Source organism: Talpa occidentalis, unplaced genomic scaffold, assembly GCF_014898055.3.
Source record: "Talpa occidentalis isolate TD23 unplaced genomic scaffold, MPIMG_talOcc4v2.1 talOcc4.4, whole genome shotgun sequence".
Lineage (NCBI taxonomy): Eukaryota > Metazoa > Chordata > Mammalia > Eulipotyphla > Talpidae > Talpa > Talpa occidentalis.
In genome coordinates, this window is record NW_023604295.1 from 132,352,613 (window position 1) to 132,375,344 (window position 22,732).

Here is a 22,732-nt window from a genome sequence, read left to right on the forward strand (position 1 = left end):
CTATCTCCTTATCAGCGGTCATTTTTCAAGGGAGAGTTTAAATATCATCTTCCTCCAAAAGTTTTCCCTATACTCAGAAAGTTAATATCTATCCTTCTTTTTCTGAAATTGTGCACCCATGAGAGTTTAAATATTATAAGGTGTATACATATTTGTCTCTTTGACTCCACTCTAGCTTTTTAGAGGCAGGCATGATGTTTAATTGCTTACCTTTGTGTTCTCTATAGCACCTACAGTGGAGTCTTGAATTAAATAAAGGCATCAATGAAAACAAACAGCAGTAACCAAAAAAGTGTAGTCGATCCAAGCTGTTCATTACTTTATACAACTTGCTTTCAGATTAGAAGTCATTTAATGTTTCATATAGTAGCATCATGTTTATATCTAGTTTATATTGTAGGCAAATACACATATAATTATGAATCATATCTTTTGTATGATACCAGTCATTGGAATATAATTTATAACAGAAATTCCCTACTTAACAACATTAAAAAACAAAATCCATTGGATCCCTCTATCTTTTGTTTTTTGCACCCTCTCTGATCACCTCAATTACCTAGTCTGAATAAAGATGTTTTGGTTTGACATGCAATTTGCAGCAACATGGATGGCGCTGGAAGGGATCATGCTCAGCGAAATAAGCCAGAAAGAAAAAGAAAAATACCGGATGGTCTCACTCATAGCAGGGATCTAGAAAACTTAAATAAGGGACCAGGAAAATGAATAACTATAAGAAAGTGAAAATCAAAATCAACAAAAAACTATGAGCCAGAGATACTTTTTGGGGGGTGGGAGGGGAGGGATTGGGGTCAAAATGGGGGGTTGCAATTGTATGGGGAATATAAAAATAAAATCTATTATTAAAAAAAAAGATGTTTTGGTTTGTATGTTCCTTTTTTTTCTTTACATTTCATATATGAGTGAAGTGCTCTTGTGTTTACCTTTCTCCTTTTGATTTATTTCACTTAAGCATACGCCCTCCATTTCCACACATACTGTCACAATGGCAGGATTTTAATTTTCTTTTAGAGCTGAGTAATAGTCCATTATATGTAGAACACTATCACATATTCTTTATCCAGTCATTCATAGCTATATACTTAGGTGGTTTCCATGTCTTGGCTCCCAGAAATAGTGCTGCAATGAACACAGCTCTGCCTATACTTTTCAAATTAGTATTTCCATAATCTTTGGATGTTATGTTTGTCAAATTCATATTGAATTATTGTATGTTGTACACTTAGTTGAATTATATTAGTTAATGAAGTGTCTATATATTATTCAATTATGTCAAAATTCCACAATTTTATTTATCATTTTATTGTTGATTGGCATTAAGTAGGTTTCATTTGGGACAATGACAGATATTGTGTTAAAAAAGTAAATAAAAACAAAACAAAACACTTATTTTGTATTCTAAATGTGTGTTTGCCAGCCTTTAATGTCATGACATTCACAGTTCAAAAAGATCTTTATTGTGAGTAAAAACAAAGGTATTTATGTTAGTATTCTAATGTTACATCAAATACTCATTATAATGCTCTATATTTGTTAAATCTAATAAAGAGCTTCACAAAAGGTTAAAAATCTAGCTCAGGGCAAGTCATACAAACACATATATTTTTATACTCCAATGGAACTGATGCATCCCCACACATGCCCTACTTTCCTCACATTCAAGCTTCAGCTGATGCAAGTAACCTATCAGCAATGTGGATTGGAAGAACAGAATATTTAATTCCTGGTAAGTGCAATTGACACATGGGCAGTGAGTCTAGATGACTTAGTCTAAAATACAGGGTATTTTTGTTTCTTTTGACATTGAAATATCTTATTTTCCCTCTTCAAATTCCTGTTTAATAATAATAGCACATTTGGATGATGCTTTAGACTTTTTAAAAGCAAACATAAGTAGTGGTTAGAGAAACTGGCATGAAGTCTATTTAACAGAAACTGAAGAATAAAGAGTATCCAGTGATTGCCCAAGAACATAGACAGTAAATTGCCAAACAGAGACTAGAGGGCAGACATCCAGATTTCTAGTTCATTGCTCTTTTTTTTTTTTCCCAAAAAACATAATGCCATTCAGATGATTATAAAAGAAATAAGAAAAATGGCATTTATTATGCTTGTCTACTAAGGTTTATGTTCTGCCTAGGAAATTATTTTAAATGCTTCAAATAACCTGTATAAAATATATCATTCTGATTTTAAAGCAGAAACTATGTTGAAAGGGATAAAATGAATTGTCTGACATCAAGTTATTTGTATTACTGTCCAGATTGATATACACTGTTGTTTCTTTTGAAAGATAATCACAAACTTTCCTGTTCTGTGTTTTTTTTAAAGTAATAATTTTCTCAAATTGTATTTTGCAAGCTGATCCCAACTCTATTATGTCATTAAAGACATGAATCATTTAGAAAATCAAGAAAGAATAAATTCTTCCAAACATATTTTATGAGGCCAAAACCAAACAAAGACAGCACAAGGAAGAAAACTACAGAAAAATTTCCCTAATGATCACAGACACAATAAACCTTATTAAATTCTCAGCAAACCGAATCCAACGATTATACACCATGACCTAGTTGGATTTATACCAGGAACACAAGGATAGTTCAACATCTGAAAATCAATCAACACAATTTATCACATCAACAAAAAGGAAAAAAAAATAACCATCATACCAATAGTTAGTAGGAAAACGTTTGATAAGATTCAGCATCCATTTATTATAAAAATTCTTGAAAAACTGGAGATAAACGGAATATATCTTAACATAATAAAGGCCATACATGACAAGCCCACAGCTAGTATGTCAATGGTGATTATCTAGAAGTCTTTCTAGTAAGATTTGGTACAAGGTAAGGATGTCCATTATAATCACTATTAGTCAACATGGTATTAGAAGTCCAAGTTAGAGCAATTAGGAAAGAGAAAGCATAACTGGAATCCATACTGGGAAAGAAGAAGTAAAGTTATCAGTATTTTACAGACAGCATGATAATACACACAAAGTGTTCTGAAGAATCCATGGAAAAACTAATTAAAACAATAAACCAGCTCAGCAAAGTGGCAGGGTGAAAATCATCATGTAAAAGTCAGCTGCCTTACTATATGCAAATAATGAGCTAGAAGAAAAAATTAAGAAATCCATTCATTTACAATCTCATCAAAAAACAAAACAAAGCAAAACAAACAAATAAAAAAAATCACCTAGGAATAAACCTAACAATGGAGGCAAAGGATGTTATATAAGGAAAGTTATAAAACATTATTAAAAGAGGGCCTCCCCGGTGGCGCAGCGGTTGAGCGCTGGGTTGCAAAGCTGCCCGCAGCCTCTGTGGCGCCGGTTCGATCCCCGGCTGCTCCCCGGCCATCGGAGGAGGGTCCCACATGGCGCGCAGACCTCTCCTGCCGCCCGCTGCTCCCCTCAGCAGTGTACTTCGGTCCTTCTGCCTGCTCTGCTCCCCGCTCTGGCTCTGGTGAATTCTCTCACCCTCCCACGCTTCTGACTGTACCCAGTGCTTGTATAAACAAAACAAGCAAACAAACAACCAAATAAATAAATAAAACATGCCTCAATTAAAAAAAAAACATTATTAAAAGAAATAGAAGACACAAACAAATGAGATATTTTCTGTTTACAGATAGGAAGAATCAACATTCTTCAGTAAATAATCTGCAGTAAATGGGAAAACTGGACTGCCACATGCAAAATAATAAAACTACACTGTTACCGCATACCATACAGAGAAATCAATTAAAAATGGATAAATGACTTGTATATAAGACCTGGAATCATAAAATACATGGAAGAAAACAGGCAATACACTCCATGGTATAAGCTTCAGAAACATCTTTGTGGACTCATCTCCAGCAGCAAGGGAAAAAAATGAAAACCACTGGTACTAGCTCAAACAAAAACAAACAAACAAACAAACAAACTCTGTACAGCAAACGAGAGACAGTGATCCGAACAAAGAGACATGTACTGAATGGGAGAGAATATTTGGACTACATACATCTGACAAGGGACTGAAATGAAAGATCTACAAAGAGCTATTATAAGTCAACAAAAAAGAAAATAAACAATCAAAAAAATGGGCAGAAGAGCTAAATAGGCATTTCTCCAAAGAAGACATGCAGATGGCAAATGAACCTATGAAATGAAAAAATGATCAATATCGGGTCTCCCTGGTGGCATAAGGGATTGAGCACCACACTATGAAGCTATCCACAGCCTCTGCAGCATGAGTTCGATCCCTGGCCAGCCAGGGAGAAACCCACGTGGCAAAGCAGACCTCTCCTGTCTCACCTACTATTCCCTTCAGCAGTGTATTTCAGTCAGTCTGCCTATTCGGTTCTCCACTCTGTCTCTGGTGGATCCTTTCACCCCCCGCTCTTGTATGCATAAATAAATAACCCCCAGCTCTTGTATGCATAAATAAATAAATCTTTAAAAAAAAGAAAAAGAAAAAATGGTAATCATCACTAAACACCACGGAAATGCAAATTAAAACCATAATGAGATATGACCTCATACTTGTAAGAATGGTCCATATCAAAATAAACACAAAACAAGTGCTAGTGAGGATGTAGAGAAAAAGGAACCCTCATACACTGTTGGTAGGAATATAGACAGGTCCAGCCCCTAAGGAAAGATGTAAGGAGATTCCACAAAAGTCTACACATGGATCTACCATATCAACCAGCAATTCCACTCCTAGGTATCTACCCAAAGAACACCAAAATGCTAAATCAAAGGGAAACCTGCACTCATGTGTTTATTGCAGCAATATTTATAATAGTCAAGATAGGGAAACAACTTAATGTTCAGAATAGATGAATGGATGAAGAATATATTGGTCTATATATTCAATATACTACTCAGCAATAAAAACTATAAATCCATGCCATTTTTTGGCAACATTGATGGAACTGGAAAGGATTATCCTAAGTGAAATGAGTGAGGAGAAAGATAAATACTGGATAGTGCACTTGCATGTTGCATATAGAAAAACCAAACAAAGGATCAGACAAAGATCCATTTTAAAATTGACCCTTGAAAGCAGACCATAGATCTGAGGCATCCAGGAGGTAAGGAAAAGAGGAGGAGGGGAGAAAACACATTAGGAGGAGAGCATAATGGGCTGTGGATGCTTTGGCGGTGGGAAAACTGGTGATCACATCTGAGGGAAGAAATCCCATATTGTTAAAAAACAAACAAGTATCTAATATAATGGCACATCATTAGTAAAAAATAAAATAAAACACAACAAAGAAAAACATGAACCATACCTTCAGAGTCTTCTGTGTGACATAAAACTTTTAAGGCACATTCTACACAATACTACTCATGTCTACTTTACTCTTAACCTTTCTGATTATAAAGCTGTTTCTCAATAAACAAATGTTTCAGATCTGTTTACTTTTATTTTATTTATTTTACTTGAAGTACATCATAATACAATCTGTAGCTTTAACTGTAGAATCAATTCAACACTTAGTTGCTTGTAGGCAGGGAGACTGATTAATCACTGCCATAGCCTGGTGTTCTGCATTTGATCTATTTTCTTTGTGAATCATTCCTAGCAATGGAATTTTATCACTTGGCTTTATATGACAATAGATGTCAAGGGCCTAAGTACAATAATTTGATGTACAGAGAAACCTATAGAGTCGTCTTCAGCCTCATTAATTTGAGCATTGTATTAAATAATAAGTCAAGTGAAATGCCACTGGCTTCCTTTCCAACTTTGAAAAGTAACAAAAACATCGCCTGATAGTTCGTGAGGGAAGGCAGAACTCTATTTAGGTTTGTTGAGAATAGGAAAATATAAAGAATTATGTGTTTAAGTCATTTTTTTTTTTTTTTGCTATCAAAAGCCTACAGTCTCCCTAAGTCACTGCTATGTCAAAGCAGCCCCATGTGCACACAGACCTTGGTATAAACTCTCACTTCACCACACCTTAGGGATAATCTCAGGTCATGCGTCACATAATAAAGCTAAGAAATGGTAACAGAACTGCTTGAGAACAGTGTTCACCATTTTTTCCCCTTAACACAAAGGTAGAATCTTTGAAAGTAGATTATATAAACCCACGGTAAGGTTAAGATATGTGCTTGCTCAGCCATCTAATTATTTTTGTCATCTTCTCAAATTACTATAATTTTAAAATACAGTATCCTCCCTTTGAATCAGTCTTGTCTAACACTAAAAATGCAAACAACTCCTCACAGGCAGGAATGGATGCTTTATTTATTATTAGTACTGTTAGCTGAAATAAAAGCCTCGATGATAGTTGAACAAGTTAATTAGGATAATCAAAGTGAGGATTAGAACCCAGAAAAGAATCAGATTTAATTCTGTGAGAACTGTTCCAGCAATCACAGGTTTGAATTAAGCTTATATACCTTGTTACAAAACAGCAAACTTTTAGAAAAAGAAAAAGAACTGTTAGTCATTGATGGTAAAAAGGTAGCTATTCCTGACTGCAGACTTCACGCACAGAAGAGGGTAAATGCTAGGATTTAATCATTTTCCAGATTTCTAAAGAATGAATTCTGGAAATTCAAAGGACTCATTGTTAAAATCTTTAGTTGGTTCCATGGTCTTTAGTGGATGCTGAAAGATTGGTTTATTCTCAGGCACCAGATTCTTACATGACTCCTTCAAAGAATCTTATTCTGACTTTAAATCTATGCATGTTTTGCCTGCTAGATAAGGGTTTGTGGGGCATGGAGGAAGGTGGGGGACTGAGTGGGGTTGTCCCAGGTCAATTAGGATATATTCACAGAGCAAAACAAAATTCTCCTGAATGGTTTATAATGGTTCATATGAATTAATTGGGGAGATCTGAAAAAAATATAAACTGTTGGGGTATCATTTAGTAGTATTAAAACTTAGTCTCTGCAGTTTGCTTAGATGAGTAATAGACAAGAAAGGGAAACTAATAGGGTTGCCACAGAAACTTGCCCACAGGTGCACATGACCAATAGGGGGCCTTTCTAGAATTCTAAGCAATGTGGAAACAGGACAAACTGAATCAAGCAGGACACCTCCTCTGCAGAAAGACCATGGAAACCTGATGTCCCAGCAGGTGGCAAATGGCAGAGACCCTGATAGCCACAGTCATGGAAAACACCCTGATAACAGGGTGTTAAAGAGAGGGCCACACACTTCTTCAGGCATAGACAATATCTCCAGTGTCACCACCTGCTCACTTGGGGTATTTCAATAAACCTTTTTTTTTTTCTCCACTCTGCCCTGGTGAATTCTTTCACCCCAGTGGCTCTGAGCCTCACCCCACATTAGACTGCAACACGACCTTACAAAAAATCCATTATAGATCTTCTAGGCTAGATTATTTCTAAGCTCAGTAATCTACAGACTCTAAACCATTTCTGTTGTAGGCAATCATGTACTTGTATTTGGGAAAAACTTTTATTTTATGAAAATTAATCCATACCATTTAGGCTTTCAACCAGCAGAAAAAATTCTATGTGAATGAGTTGGCAAATTATCTTAGATAAAGGGTAATTCGAAATATATGACTTAGCCCCTTTATTTACTTCCAACAAGATGTTCCTTCATCAGAAGACACACAGAAATAGATAAAACTTTTCCTAGATCAGGTTGGAAGAAATAGGCAAAGGAATCAGAATTCAGAATCCATTCTAAATGTTGGGTCACAATTATTCCCGAGGAAAAAGGCATGGTCTTTTCATTGGCTGTTTATCTGTTTTTCCACTGGAAAACCACCAATACCAGTTGCTGCAGCATAGTGTGCTGGAAAAAGCATAAACCTTGAAGCCAGACAGTTGTGAAGTCAGATGTATTATTAAGCTTGTGTGTAACCCCAGCTGTAAAATCTGAATTATAAATACTTGAATCGCACAGATTTACATGGTATAATATTGTTAGGTTTAAGCAGATAATATTCTCATAACATACTGTTTTAGGAAAATGTTAATTTCTCTGAGTACTCCCAGATACATTGCCTTGAGTTTTATGTACTTGCATTTTAATGTCTTTGAACATTGCTATTAGCAAAGAATGATATTATAGGAAGATAACTACAGCCCCAGGGTCATAAAACTTAGTCATGTAAAGAATGCTTTAAAATCACTGAGCCAAATTTCCACTAATAATTGTGCAAGATTCTACTACAAAGATGTCCAGCTCTGTCAGCAGAAACTAGCTATAAAAACAGACATGGTAAAAAGCATCCACATGAATGCATTGAAGAGTGAATAAATAGTGAAGGGGGGCTTAAGTATGGAGAAGAGGATAGTCAAAAAGAAACAAAAAGCATAAGCATTGTAAATAGTTGGGTAAATACAAAATAATCATTTTGCTAGTTTGCTTTTCATTTCTATACATTTTTGAATTTGTTTAAAGCTAAATGTATGGTATTTTTGCATGGTTACAGTGCTCAATTGATGTAATGCATATGAATATCATTATGTAAAGGACAAGGAAGGGATGGTGGACATGTGGTTACAAGATTTCTATATTTTATATGTAGTGATGCAATATTTAACTAACTTATTTGTGAAAAGCTAGGAATTTATGTTATAAGTTAATAGGAATATTGAAATTAAAATGGAGTTCTAAAGATAATAAAATGGTCCTAAAGATAATAAAATAGTCCAAAAAGCAGGAAAAGTAAAGCAAAACAAAATGAAAAAAAAAAAACAAGCAAAATGGAGAATAACAGAATGGTATTCTCAGTTCAACTGTATTAATAATTACATGAACTGTGCAGTTAATAGGGAGAGTTTATTGAAATGTATAAAATAAAAAGCAAGACACAATTTTGTGCTGTCTACAAGATACGTACTTTAAACAAAGAAAATAATTGATGTGGAATCAATGAACATAAATGGTAAGCAGAAAAGGAATGGAATGGCTAGATCAATGTCAGATAAAATATGTATTTTAAGGAGAAAAAATGTATCACAAATTATAAAATGTTAAATAATTATAAAGGGATCAATTCATCAGAAAGATGACATAATCACAAGGTATTTTATCTAATAATTAAGATTCATAACCCATGAAACAAAAATTGATAAAATTTAAAAAATGGAATTAAAAAAGAAAATTTGGATTGATTGATCAAGAATTGTGTGGTTGAGTTTGTAATTTAAAAACTTCCAAAAGAAAATCTTAGCGTCAGGTCACGGATGAGTTGTGCCAAATGTTTAACTTAGAATCAGTACAAATACCACAAAATTTCCCATCAAAAATAGAATAAAGTAACAATTCCCAACTCTGGTGGGGCCAATATAAACAAAGATGCTAAAATCCTCAGCAAAATATAAGCAAACTAAATCGTGCAATATACAAAGTGGATCATATACCATGGCCAAGTGAGATACATGCGAGGAATGTAAACTCAGATTAACAAAATTAAGTCACTATGACATACCATATATGTATTTTTTTTTATAGAGACATGTTTTATTTATTTATTTGTTTGTTTGTTTGTTTTGTTTATACATGTACTGGGTACAGTCAGAAGCGCGGGAGGGTGAGAGAATTCACCAGAGCCAGGGCGGGGAGCAGAGCAGGCAGAAGGACCGAAGTACACTGCTGAGGGGAGCAGCGGGCGGCAGGAGAGGTCTGCGCGCCATGTGGGAGCAGCCGGGGATTGAACTGGCGCCACAGAGGCCGCGCGCAGCTTCACAACCCAGCACTCAACCGCTGCGCCACTGGGGAGGCCCAATATTAAAAGGGTTAAAAAAAAAAAAAAAAACACAACTGTTTGATCACAATAGTTGCAGAAAAAGCATTTGACAAAATCCAACTCCCTTTCATGATAAAAACATGTAACAAAGTAGCCATAGGATCCTCTTCAACTGCCAACAGGCATGTATGAGACACTCATGGCAAACACACAACCCCACCGCAAAGTAGTGAATGATTACCTCCAAAGATCAGAAACAAAATAAGATAGTCATTGTAGTCACTTCTGTTGTGCATTATCTTGGAGTGTTTACGCAGTTGAAGAAGGTAAGAAAAAGAAATTTATATATATATATATATATATATATATATATATATATATATACACACACACACACACACACACATATATACCAAGAAACAAATTGCATCTGCCCTCAATTCCCTATAATATCAACAAACTCATGATCAACTTAATCTCATATCCCTATCAAGCATGTTTTCTCACAAGAATCACAACTTGACACTTGTCTACAGACCTTACAACCTGAGCATGTGTAAAAGTGACTAACCTTAAGCTGAACTCCAAGTAAGTCAAAAACAAGGGACCAATGACAAGAAGCTAAGATTCGAAAGTGATGGGTCCGTCAATAAGATCTGGTTATCAGGAAAAACCTCTCCATATATGATCTGTTTGTGAATAACCAATCAAACTTTGACAGGTTCATAATTTCCTTACTCCTAGCTGTTTTTCTTCTTCTTCTTCCATAAAGACAATCTCACCTCCCATACCAGGAAAACAAATATGAGTTTTGTCTCCTGTCTCCCTCCTGGTTGACTTTCCAATTAAGTTTTTTATTCTCTCAGAAGTCATGACCACAGTTTTGACTTCCATGTGCTTTGGGCAGCAAGCATTTGCTCAGTAACACATTCACAATTAAAAGCATCTGTATTTGCTAAGACAAGATCTTACACTTAGAATATTCTAAGAAATTCATTGAACAACTACTAGAACTAATAAATGAGTTCAGCAAGGCTGACATACAAAAATACAACTTGACATACAAAAATCAGTTGTGCTATATATATATATATGTATATATATATATATAAAGATATCAATGTTCTTGGATAAGACAGCTGAATATTATATAGATTTCAATTATCGTTATAGAGCTAAAAATTTAGTATAACCCAAATATAAACAAGATTTATTTCCTGGAAATGGCACAAGAGTCTTCAGTCTGCTGGCCTACCTTTCCTGGAAGTGAACAAGTTGGTAAGTTGGACATGGAAAAAATATGTGAGAGTTGCTTGTAGGCAAAATGATAGTAATAAGGAGATTGTAGTTTTACCAAATAGTAAGACATATTGTAGAGCCCCTAAATGTGTGCTAGACTATCCTCTGATTCCTGAGAGAACTATTTCCCCATAATTGGTAAAGTGAACAAATAAACATTTCATTCCAACATTTTTAGAAGACCTTAAATAGCTCTTGGGTCAAAAAATATTATAACCTGATTTTTAAAAACAAAATTGTTACATGTGAGAAAACAGGAATTTTCATCATCTGTTTCCTTCATCTATTTGCCTTCTCTGAATGTAGAATGGAATTTAGGTCCATAGGATTTTATATAAATTATTAGATTACTGGTTCAAAGGCATTTCCTTGTGTCTGTATAGCAAAACACAAATTCATTCAATAAAATTGTCCTTAGGGATTTAGGGAGTATAGATGAATCTTTGAAATTGTTTGGTTTTTGTTTTTTCAGGACATTTAATTTCCCCTTTTACTTTTTATTTTCCCTTTCCCATTGTGTTGATTATTTTTATATATCAATTTGACTAGGCTGTAGAACACATCTATTCAATGAAGCACTAATATTGTGTTGTTATGAAGGTATTTTGTGAATATGGTTAATGTGTGTAATGAGTTGACTCCAGTGAGATTACCTTGATAATGTGAGTGGGCCTCATTCAATTGGTTTTAAGAGCAAACTGAAATTTCCTGAGTTAGAAAAAATTCTACTTCAAAACTTTTACCTTGGCCCAAGAGTTTTCAGTCGGCTGGCCTACCTTTAGATTACAGACTTGTAACCTTTATAGACATAACTCAATTCCTTGAAAATAATCTCTTCAATCACCAAATCTCAAATGTTGCCAGTCTTCATAAATTACTACCCTTCCTGCCAGAAGCAATGCCATTCTAAGACTAAACTTATATAGCTGTCAAAGTATAATTCTCAAAATATTAAAACCACAGGCAGGATAAAGGCACAGAGTAATTCCCATGCCAGTATTTGTTTTATTATATTAGTGAGGAACCTAATAGGGTAATATGATCACAATGACTTTTCAAAGTAGGGTACGAGAAATATACACACACATTTACACATGTGTGCATGTACATATACTCAAAGAAGCACACCTAAAAATGATGCAATAAGTTGAATAGTTCAATAAAAGTTCCAATTAAATGCCCTATGGACTAACAACTCCATAATATTTCTTCTCTAGCAGACAAAAATTATTTGCATCTGCATTATGTTGATTCATTTAAATCTTAAGAGTGTTCTACAAGTTAACATTTAACTCTACAGAGTTATAAATATCCGAATTCTAATTAATAGTGGATAGTAAAAAGGACAAGTTATAATTCCTTATAGTCAAATGACCCTTCAACTTGCTTATTGTATAATGTTTTAGTAATGATATAAAATTCATATTTTTGCTTATAACCACATTTTGAATAATTTCTTTATGCATATCATTGAGTAATGCTTTAGTAGTGCTGACCCATCAGGGCTCAGAAATGTCTTTAGCACTTTAGCCTTGGCATAGGGTATTTATTGGGGTTCTTTTTTGTATCTTACAGTGGCCTTAAACTTTCCACTTCCCTCTATAAATAGGAATAAGGTATGCACATTTACACGATATTTGTACTTCATTGAACTCTATTTATTGATTATTCTAAAGATGTAAGTTATGTGTATTATTATTTTCTCTCCTTATTGATCTTTATCTATTTTTTGGTATATGTTTTTCAAATATGTGGTGAAAGATTCTTGTTTCTACAGCTGCCATTATTGTGGGGTAATCCAGGGAGCCAGACTGCAATAAGTAGAATAGGTCACTATCTGTCTAAATATATTTACCAATCTTAAATAAATGTACTTGATATGAAATAGTAAGGCTTCACTATCCTGAGAATTTTATTTGTATATTCTCCTGCCTGTATTTCTCCAACATAACCAAATTCTCTCTCTCTCACTCTCTCTCTCTCACTCTCTCTTTCTGTTCTCTGTTGGTAAGAACCAGTTACTTTTCAAGAAAGATATAGAATGTTTACCATCAATGTGCTTTATTTTTCCTCCAGTGGCTAGGCCATTACCTTTTAATCCTTTGCATTTTAATGACAGAAGTAAAGCCAATGACCTGTGTTAAGATAATTTCATGGGTCAGCAAGTAAATGAAGAAAGTATAATTTGAGGCATGTGAGCTTTTCTGCATCACATTAAGTAATAACCTACTCCTAAGTCTGAACAGGAATGCAAGATTGAAACAATACATTTAGGATGTCGAGATAGGAGATTATCGTTTCTTCCTCCCCTTAAAAACTTACTTGTGGTTATCAAAGTTCTTGTACTAGGTTGGCTATGCTAGGCTGCTGGAGGATATTTTAAGAATCTCCTGGGATAAAGAAAAAATCTAGATAAAAAAATCATGAAATACTATCAGAAACACATATTAGTAGCTTTCTCTGTTTGCCTCATATTGGTTATTCCTCTCTGTCTCTTTGATAGTCTGTGTTCACAAATATGATTTTAATGTATATTTTTTCACTTTAATGTAGTTTTTTTTACTTACTCTCTGAGGTGTTTTCTTTCTTTTATTTTGTTCTGCTATTTCTGATCAGTAAGGAGGAATGAATTTAGATCCTGGGCAAACACCCCTTCTCTCAGTTCTTTGTAGACTTTTGAGTCTGCACTTCCACTGCCTCAGGATTGAAGCTTTCAGGATCCCCTGTATGGATCATTCAAATAGGATAGAAGTTTAAGATAAGGATGGGAGAGAGTGGCAGAACATGTTAACAAAGAATAGTCACATCATAATATGAGAGATGATATTGAAAGAGAAAAATTAGGTGGCTTTGGCATTTGACTGCTCTACTCCATTTGTACATGAACATGACTTCAGGTGTGTTTTGACTGTACGTATTTACAAAAAAGAAAAGCAACTGCATGATTCCTCTTATATAAGGTATCTAAAATGGTCAAACTCTTAGACACAGGCAGTCGGAATGGTGACTGCTAAAGCCTGGGGGCAGGAGGAATGGGCAGTGGCTGTGGAATAGGAATAAAGTTTCAGTTATATAAGATGAATAAGATCTAGAGATCTGCTGTTTAACATTCTTACTGTAGTTGACAACATTTTATTGAACACAAACATTTTTTAAGAGAATAGTTCACATGTTAGGTTCTCTTAGCACACAAAAAATATCTACTGACAAAATGCTATTTATAGATGGCAAAACAAGTCAGTAAGAAAAAAAATAATTTAAATATACCCATTTGAATAATTTAAATATACTTACTTAAATTAAAAATTAAACATAATTATAATTATAATAATTAAAAAGTCATATATGTGAAATCAACATTTAAGAGAATTCATTCTTTGCCTAATTAGCGTTTTACACAATAATGACAATGAATCCTAGACACATATATTAGCTTGGTTATTTTATAAATTTTAATTATAGTAATAAATATAATTGCAATTTATACCTTTCATTTTACTCCTATTTAAGAAATGAAGCAAATTTCTTCTCACTGTTATGTCTTACATGCTATTACCACATTTTTAGCAATAAATGTATCAAACATACATAATCACAGCATTTTTTTAAGTTGTAAGATTTTAGAACAAAACTACATTTTTTCCTTCCCAGGATTTTGGGAAATATATGGTAAGAAAGCAATAAGAGCACAGCTTACGTGGACATCCATGTCAAAGGAAATCACTATTGACTTGGTTTTCTTCAAAATGCCTCTCCCCTCCTTAATCTTACTTGTTACAATTCTTGGTGGTTTTTATTGTTTTTAAGAAAGATCACTTTGTTTTTATACACATTGAAACCTGAGGACTATAAATTGAACCAAAGAGTTCATCTTGCTTGATGATTGTGTAGGATAAAAAAAATACTATCATTTAAAAAAGTTTTCCTAAAAATATTGGTTATGAGCAGGTGAAACACAAATGAAAATAAAAATAATATAGTTTTCATTACAGTATATTTTCAAAAAGCTTTGATTTGCATTTATCTAATAGTAACAGCTGATAAACATCTTTTCATGTGTCTATGGAGTATCCATGTGTCGTTTTTTAGAAGACTATTCAGTTCTCCTTCCCAATTTTTAGTAAGGTTTTTTTTTTTAATTGTTGAGTTTTATAAGTTCGTTGCATATTTTGTATTGTATGGCTTATTGAAAGTGTGATGTACAAATATGTTCTCATACTCTATCAGATGGCTTTTTGTTTAGAGGCAATTGTCTCTCACTTGTAGAAGCTTTTCAGTTTGAATCAGTCCTACTTACTTTAGTTTTACTTTTGTTTCCCTAACCATTGGAGTCAAGTCCCCAAACACATCTTTAAGGTTGATGTCAAAGACATATGACCTGTGTTTTCTCCTATGTGTTTTGGGTCTCTGGACTTATATTCAAGTCTTCAATCCATTTTGGATTATTTTGTGTGCATGGTGTTAGAGAGTGAGATATCAAATCTCACCTGTGAGAATGGTTATTATCCCAAAAGATAAGAAACAACAGTGCTGAAGAACATGGAGAGAAGGAATATTATGCACTGTTGAGGGAAATGTAAATATATATCTATTGTTTTAAGATTTATTTATTTATACAAGCACTGGTACAGTCAGATGTGCGGGAGGGTGAGAGAATTCACCAGAGCCAGAGCAGGGAACATAACAGGCAGACTGACTAAATACACTGCTGAGGGGAGCAGCAGGTACGGCAGGAGAGGTCTGTGCACCATGTGGGACCCTCTCTGGCAGCCGGGGATCGAACCAGCGCTGCAGAGGCTGCGGGCAGCTTTGCAGCCCAGTATTCAACCACTGCACCACCAGGGGAGGCCCGAGAAATGTAAATAATGGTGCAGCCATGATGAAAAGAATTGTTGCAATGCCTCACAAAACCAAAAATATATATCCCATATGATTTAATTATCCAATACTGAGTATTTATCCAAAAATGTGAAAACACTAATTCAAGGAGATATATGCACTCAGTTTATTGCATTTACTGTTTACAGCTATTATGTAGCTAAGAACTGGAAACACTAAATGCCCATCAAGTGTTGAATGGATAAAGAAAATGTGGCACACAAACAATGGAATACTATTCAGCCATAAAATAGATGAACCCTGCTATGTGCAACAACTGAATGAACCTAGACAGACTATAGCTAGTGAAATAAGTCAGACAGAAAAAGACAAAAAACATACGATTTCATTCATATGGTAAGTAGAGAGAAACAAATGTGAACTAAGTAAAATCAAAATGAACTTCAGGCTATGAAAAGCAAATTTTAAATGGTTCACCTTGACAAATATTTGAATTATAGAATAAGAACAAATGACTACTGCGGTTCATTTTTTTTTTTCACCATTAAATAGTAAGCTGTATTTGGCATTTATTTGAAACCTCAAAACAATTTGATCAGGTAGTCACTATTATTATGTCCATTTTGTAATGGAATACATGAGTTTTACAAGGGTTAAGATACTTACTCCATAATAAATAACTAGCAAGTAGTGAAGACAACCAAGATATATATCATATACAACTTTAAACCTCACGTGCTTTACTAGTCTAGCAGTCTCAAGCCATGGCCCAAAGAAACTCCCTAGAAGTCCCTGAAGACCCCTTTGAAGGAATCTATGATATAAAGCCATTTTCTTAATTATGTTAAGATGTTATGTATCTTTCCAATGTGTGTACAGCAGTTTTCCAGAAGCTACATGATGTTAATATAGTAAAATACCGATAGATTAAATGTACAGATTTCTGAAAAATCCATCTCTTTTACATTAAGTTAGACATTTAAGATATTTGACAAGTGAAACACAATGCCATTTTTCTCATTTCATTGAAAAATATAATACAAGTGTTTTATTTATATTGGATTTATCCATATAATGCCTTTGTTATCTTCATTATAAATATGTTAATATTTTGAACATTTTCACAGTTTTAATTTCTAATGCAGTTAACAATAGCACATGTATCAATAATCAAGTTATTTAAATTCCTAAAAAATATTTGAGTTCAAATACATCCTGAGAACAAATATATTGAAAACTGCTATACTCACATATCACAATTAGTCTTTATGATTATCTTGAAACATATAATATAATCATATACTTTGTAAGGATTTTAATAAGGCCTCCCTGGTGGCACAATGGGTTAAGCACTGCACTATGATGCTATCCACAGCCTCTGCAGCACGAGTTGAATCCCCAGCCGGCCAGGAAGCTACCCACATGGCACAGCAGACCTCTCCTGACTGGCCCGCTGCTCCCCTCAGCAGTGTACTTCAGTCAGTCTGCCTGTTCTGCTCCCCACTCTGTTTCTGGTGAATCCTCTCACCCCTCCCTCACCTCTGGCCTGTACCCCAGTTATTGCATGTGTAAATAAATAAATATTCCAAAAAAAGCTAAAAAAAGAATTTTAATGGTAGTGCTATTAAGATTCATTACTATATTTGCTTATTTTTAAAAAGAGTTCACCCTCACTACCAATTCTACTGTTTCCATCTTTTTAATCTATAGAGCTTAGTGTATTTTTTTAAGTTGATTTGTAGCAAAACCAATTGTCATCCTAATGTACTCTTTCTTTGCACTCACTTTTACCTAAATGTTCATATTAAGTAACATTGACACTTAATATTCCATACTTGCTCCACAACTTAAGGGCGGATTCATAGTATGAAGCTATAGCAGAGCGTATATCAATCAAATAAATAGATGGGGTGCAGGTTCAATAGAGAAGTGAATTCTTGGTAACTGTGAAGAATGGAAAATATAGTAAAGATTCAGTTATCCTTTTTAACTCGGAGCTCCTTCCTATTAACACTGTCATAATTAATGGTCCCTGTCTTAAGAGAACAAGGTCAGATGGAAAATGGTGTCTTTAGGGTGAATGAGGAGTTTTTAGTTTAGCCTATGAGGAGACTATAAATCCAATGAGAAACCAATGAGACAAGACATAACTTTTCCAGACTATTTAGATAAAGGCATGGTAGATCCCTGTGAAAATCTATCAGATCAAGTTCACTGACCATATAAGAGACATTAATGGGCATCGTTTAAACTGATTTAGTCATGCCAGATGACAGTTCAATCTAGAAGTGAAGGATTTATGAAGTTCATTTGAGTGCGTGACTAAATGTCAATTTTTTACCCTCAAGAGAAAATTCCAAAGTGTTAAACTGATTCTCCATAGAATTGATAAGAGAGATCTACTTACACTTGACCTCAGCTGGATATTACCATATGTTTACTTAAACCATTAATGAGGAAAAGATTAAACATTGCGCACAGCATTAGGTGAATACATAGCCGACTCAGCACTGACATTAGCAAACTCATTTTCTTGTTTTAAGAAGATTACAAAAAGATGCAGAATTAAACTATTCCTCACTAAGACAGATAAAGGTTCATTGTGTTGCAATGTTTTATAATAAAAAAATAAGGGGAAATAGGCTTATTTTTCAATTATTTCACTGTGATAAACTATATGTAAAATAACTAATGTAGATTAACAGCAGGAATAGTACATTATGTTGTGTACTGGAGAGGTAGAAAGAAACCTTACATATAAAGGGGCACTATCTGTAAGAGCTTTTTTATGAGGGGATTTTGTATTCTTTATTTTAGTTGTTTACTGACAAAAGAGAGAACAGAGATTTTAATTAATAACCAAAATTTTCTATTCATTTTGAGCTCAAATTTTATTTCAATTTTACACACAAAATAAATGCATTCTATAGATAAAACTGTTAATCTGTTGTTGAAGGCATATGCCCATTTATTTCAATTCTATAGTTCACTTCCATACAGTGAGAACTGAAGTATTGACAGCTCTCAATCACATCAAAAAGTTACCCTAATCATAATTACCCTCAGTGTGTAGGAACTTCTTCCCTCTCACCTTTTTGTTCCTTTTCTTTCTGCTTTTCTTCCTTCCTTCTTCTCTTCTTCCTTCCCCTTTTTATCTTTCTTTCCACTAAATTCTGTGACCTAAAGCAAATGGTAGATATAACCATACAGAATATTTAGAATTTGCATTATAATACTTTCATTCATACTTTATCTTCTTTTAGAACTAATTAATAGGATCTGAAAAGTTGAAATAATCTTTTAATCTAATTAGTTTTTAATTTTTAATGCATTGTAAATGGCAATACACAATTGTGTAAGAGATTAACTAGATAATGTACAAGATGGAAAATATTCAATATGACATAGGAGAAAATGAGGTATGTCTTTGCAAATTATTGAAATAGGAAGTATGATGTATATCATTTCATATGCTGATAAACAGCTTTCCTTTTGTATCTCTGAGTGGTTTAGATATAGGTGTGTGATGGTAGTGATAAAAAGATGTTGGTTCAGGAAGAGCTAAGAAAGCAATTGCTTTGTGAATTGTTGTATTTGCTTCAGTAATTCTAGATATAGAAGAACAACTAAGAATATACTGGAATAAAATTATTTCCATGAGAAAGCAATCAAGAACTTCTTTCAATCAATTTTCCAGTTTAAAATATGAAAGAGAATCTAAAACTCTAGAATTAATATGACAAAATTTTTAATTGCAGAGATATAATGTTTGAAATGTGAAGGAAAAAATGTACAAAGTTGCTTAATCCACAACAACAAAAGTTGTGCTTTACTTAGAAATACTGAGTACTAAACATGTAAAGCAATGACAGAGGACTTGATGGAAAAAGAACAATGTACCCCATAATATTGTATTTTTCTGTTCTTGAATCAGAGGACACGCTTTGGTATATGGTAACTCAGACAGTACATCACCTTACTGCTTTTCCTAAATAGAATACTCAGACATTACATACATATGTAAAATGGAATTTGGCCAATGGAACTAAAGAAAGGAGTCAAATAACCCAAGATTAGGGACAGTTCCTGTAAATTTAAGAACAATGAACCTTGAAGTCAGATCACCAAATTTAGCTCTTAAATGTTATATGAATACAAAAATGATATACCTTGAAGATATAAATTATAAGAAGGCCTCCATGGCGGCGCAATGGGTTAAGACACAACCTATGAAGCTATCTGCAGCCACTGCAACACGAGTTCGATTCCCACCCAGGAAGCTACCCACATGGCACAGCAGACCTCTTCTGGCTCACTTGCTGCTCCCCTCAGCAGTGTATTTCAATCAATCCACCTATTCTGTTCCCTACTCTGTCTCTGGTGGATCCTCTCATCCCCCACACCTCTGGCCTGTACCCCAGTTCTTGGATGCATAAATCTTTTTAAAAATAAAATATAAGAATTTTCTGAAGACATATAAATTAAATTTCAGTAATACTGAGCTATCTAAATCATCAGGTTATAAATACTGATGTCACTGGGAGATATGCTACCAGTCCTCATGGGTTGATGCTTTATTTCACAGGTGCTTATGTTTGATGTTTGCAAACACTACCTGCTCTGGACACTCACTTAAAGTAAATGCCTACTGGAGGTTTTGGGGATCATGCCAGTAGGTCTTAAATTCACATGAGGTTTATATGTACATGAAGCTTTTATCAATTCTGAGTCGAGCTATATTTTCCACCTTCCAATTCTGAGTGATTCCTTCCATTGAGTTTTTAAGGTGGTATCTCCATGTAAACACTGGACTTTTTTCTGTCACCACACACCTCACAGACATCAGAAGTTCAAAGTGACTAAGAACTAGCAAGAGTCCTGAGAGAACCAGAGATTTCTGAGTTCATAGAGGTAACTTTATGGATTCTTGGTTTCATTCAGTTTAGGACATAGCATGATTTCCTATACTTTCAGCTTAGAGACACACTTAAAAATACACTTTTAATATTCTGTACAAAATTAAAATTACAACTACTTCATTTTGCTTTATAAAAATTGATAAATGCAATTTTAACTTTTTATTTGGGGGAATGTTTATTAAAATGTTAGGCCTGTTGTATTTGTCAGTTTTCATCTTGTATTCTTTTCTCATATGCTTCCTCCATAAGCAAAGATAACTGAAATATAGACTAAAGGAAAGCCAGGGGTTTCTGGTGTTTGTGGCCTTTGATACAAAGAAGACTAAATGATATTGTTCCTTTTTGGAGACTTAAAAAAAAAAAAAACAGAAATAATTAGACAATAACGTTTAGAAGCTACAGCTAAAAGTGTTTGGACTGCAGAGTCACCCTTCGGAGAGTAAATGAAAATGAAGACATAAGTTAAAGTAGTTAAAAAAAACTAACTGGTAGTAAGAAAAATTTGGCTCACAAAATATAACTCAGAGCCAAAGGTCATAACATTTTGCATTACCCAGATTTGTCTTACGTACAAAACATTCTCCAAATTCAGTCTCAATAAAGCACTATCCTATTAAATTCAACAATTAAATGAATCCTGTGCAAGATACTAATCTAAATGGTTCATAAGTATTAGCTTATTTTATTCCCTAACAAGCTTAAGAGATTTGTACTACAATTAACACTACTCTAAATATGGAAAAACCAAGGTACAGAAAAATGAAATAACATTTTCAGAGCCACAGTTAACAAAGATGGCTTCTTGAATCCAACTTTGGCTGGCTGTTCAGTCTATAATCTCTAAAGTCACTGTGGTGTTGACAACAGTATTACCAGTCCTGCTTTCAATTTCACAGAGATCTCCATATCATTTCGTGTGTGTCTTGACAAATATTCCTTTCCTTGTGTTAGTTTAAGTGTGCTTTTGTTTCTCGAAAACAAGTCAGTCTCAATACATATGTGTTTCCATAGCAACCTGAACTTTCCTCCAGCAAAGTGTTTATTACTTGGTGTTCTACTGCTACTTTGATTCTCTGTGGCCATCAAAAGGTATCTGCAGCTTTGAGGCTCTGTTTCGGTCAGGAATTAACATCAATCCAAAGTGCTTGGCAAAATGTTTGGCACAAAGTGCCTATTTAAATACTGTTGAAAGACATAACAATGAATGGGTGTTAATGATACAGTGAAGAACACACAGATGATGAAAAAAATGAATAATATAGTTTGCTAAACATATGCCAAGCTATAGCCTATGGATTTATAAAAAAAATTGATTCAACAACTGTTTATTGAGCACATACTATGAACCAAGCAACCGCAGGACGACTCTGAACAAAATAAATGACTTTTCACTTCACCTGAATTCATTCTAACAATGGAGAGACAGATAATTAAAGAAACTGTGAAAATAAATCATGCCAAGTGTCTGCTAACAAAAAATTATTGCCATGAGAAGGGCATGAAACGTAATGAGGGCTCAGTATCAGAGAAAGATAATTTTAACCCATAGCCAAAAACATGTTTAGCTGGTAGAAGTAGAAATAATATAGTATACTAAATATAGTGCATATGTTTGGTATCTAGTATAATATCTCATCCTCTATACATAGTCACACACACACACACACACACATATATATAGTAGATAATAGTTCTTTTCCTCAGAAAATATTTTGTTTGTTTTCTGACATAATTTTATTGTCAAGAAGTCTTTGTCAGGTCCTCCCCGGTGGCTCAGCGGTTGAGCTCTGGGTTGCAAGCTGCCCGCGGCCTCTGCGGCCCCGGTTCGATCCCCGGCTGCTCCCCGGCCACCAGAGGAGGGTCCCACATGGCGCGCAGACCTCTCCTGCCGCCCGCTGCTCCCCTCAGCAGTGTACTTCGGTCCTTCTGCCTGCTCTGCTCCCCGCTCTGGCTCTGGTGAATTCTCTCACCCT

General features: G+C 34.3%; 1 long non-coding RNA gene across 1 annotated transcript in view; it reads right to left on the reverse strand.

Moving 5' to 3' along the window:
• The window catches only part of LOC119257009 (uncharacterized), a 298,118-nt gene that overhangs the window by 192,133 nt on the left and 83,253 nt on the right, over positions 1 to 22,732 (reverse strand). The window contains exons 3-4 of the long non-coding RNA XR_008554022.1: positions 18,932 to 19,020; positions 13,569 to 13,724 (exon numbers count right to left, since the gene is read on the reverse strand). This is a non-coding gene — a long non-coding RNA (uncharacterized LOC119257009). The remainder of the gene's footprint in view (positions 1 to 13,568; positions 13,725 to 18,931; positions 19,021 to 22,732) is intronic.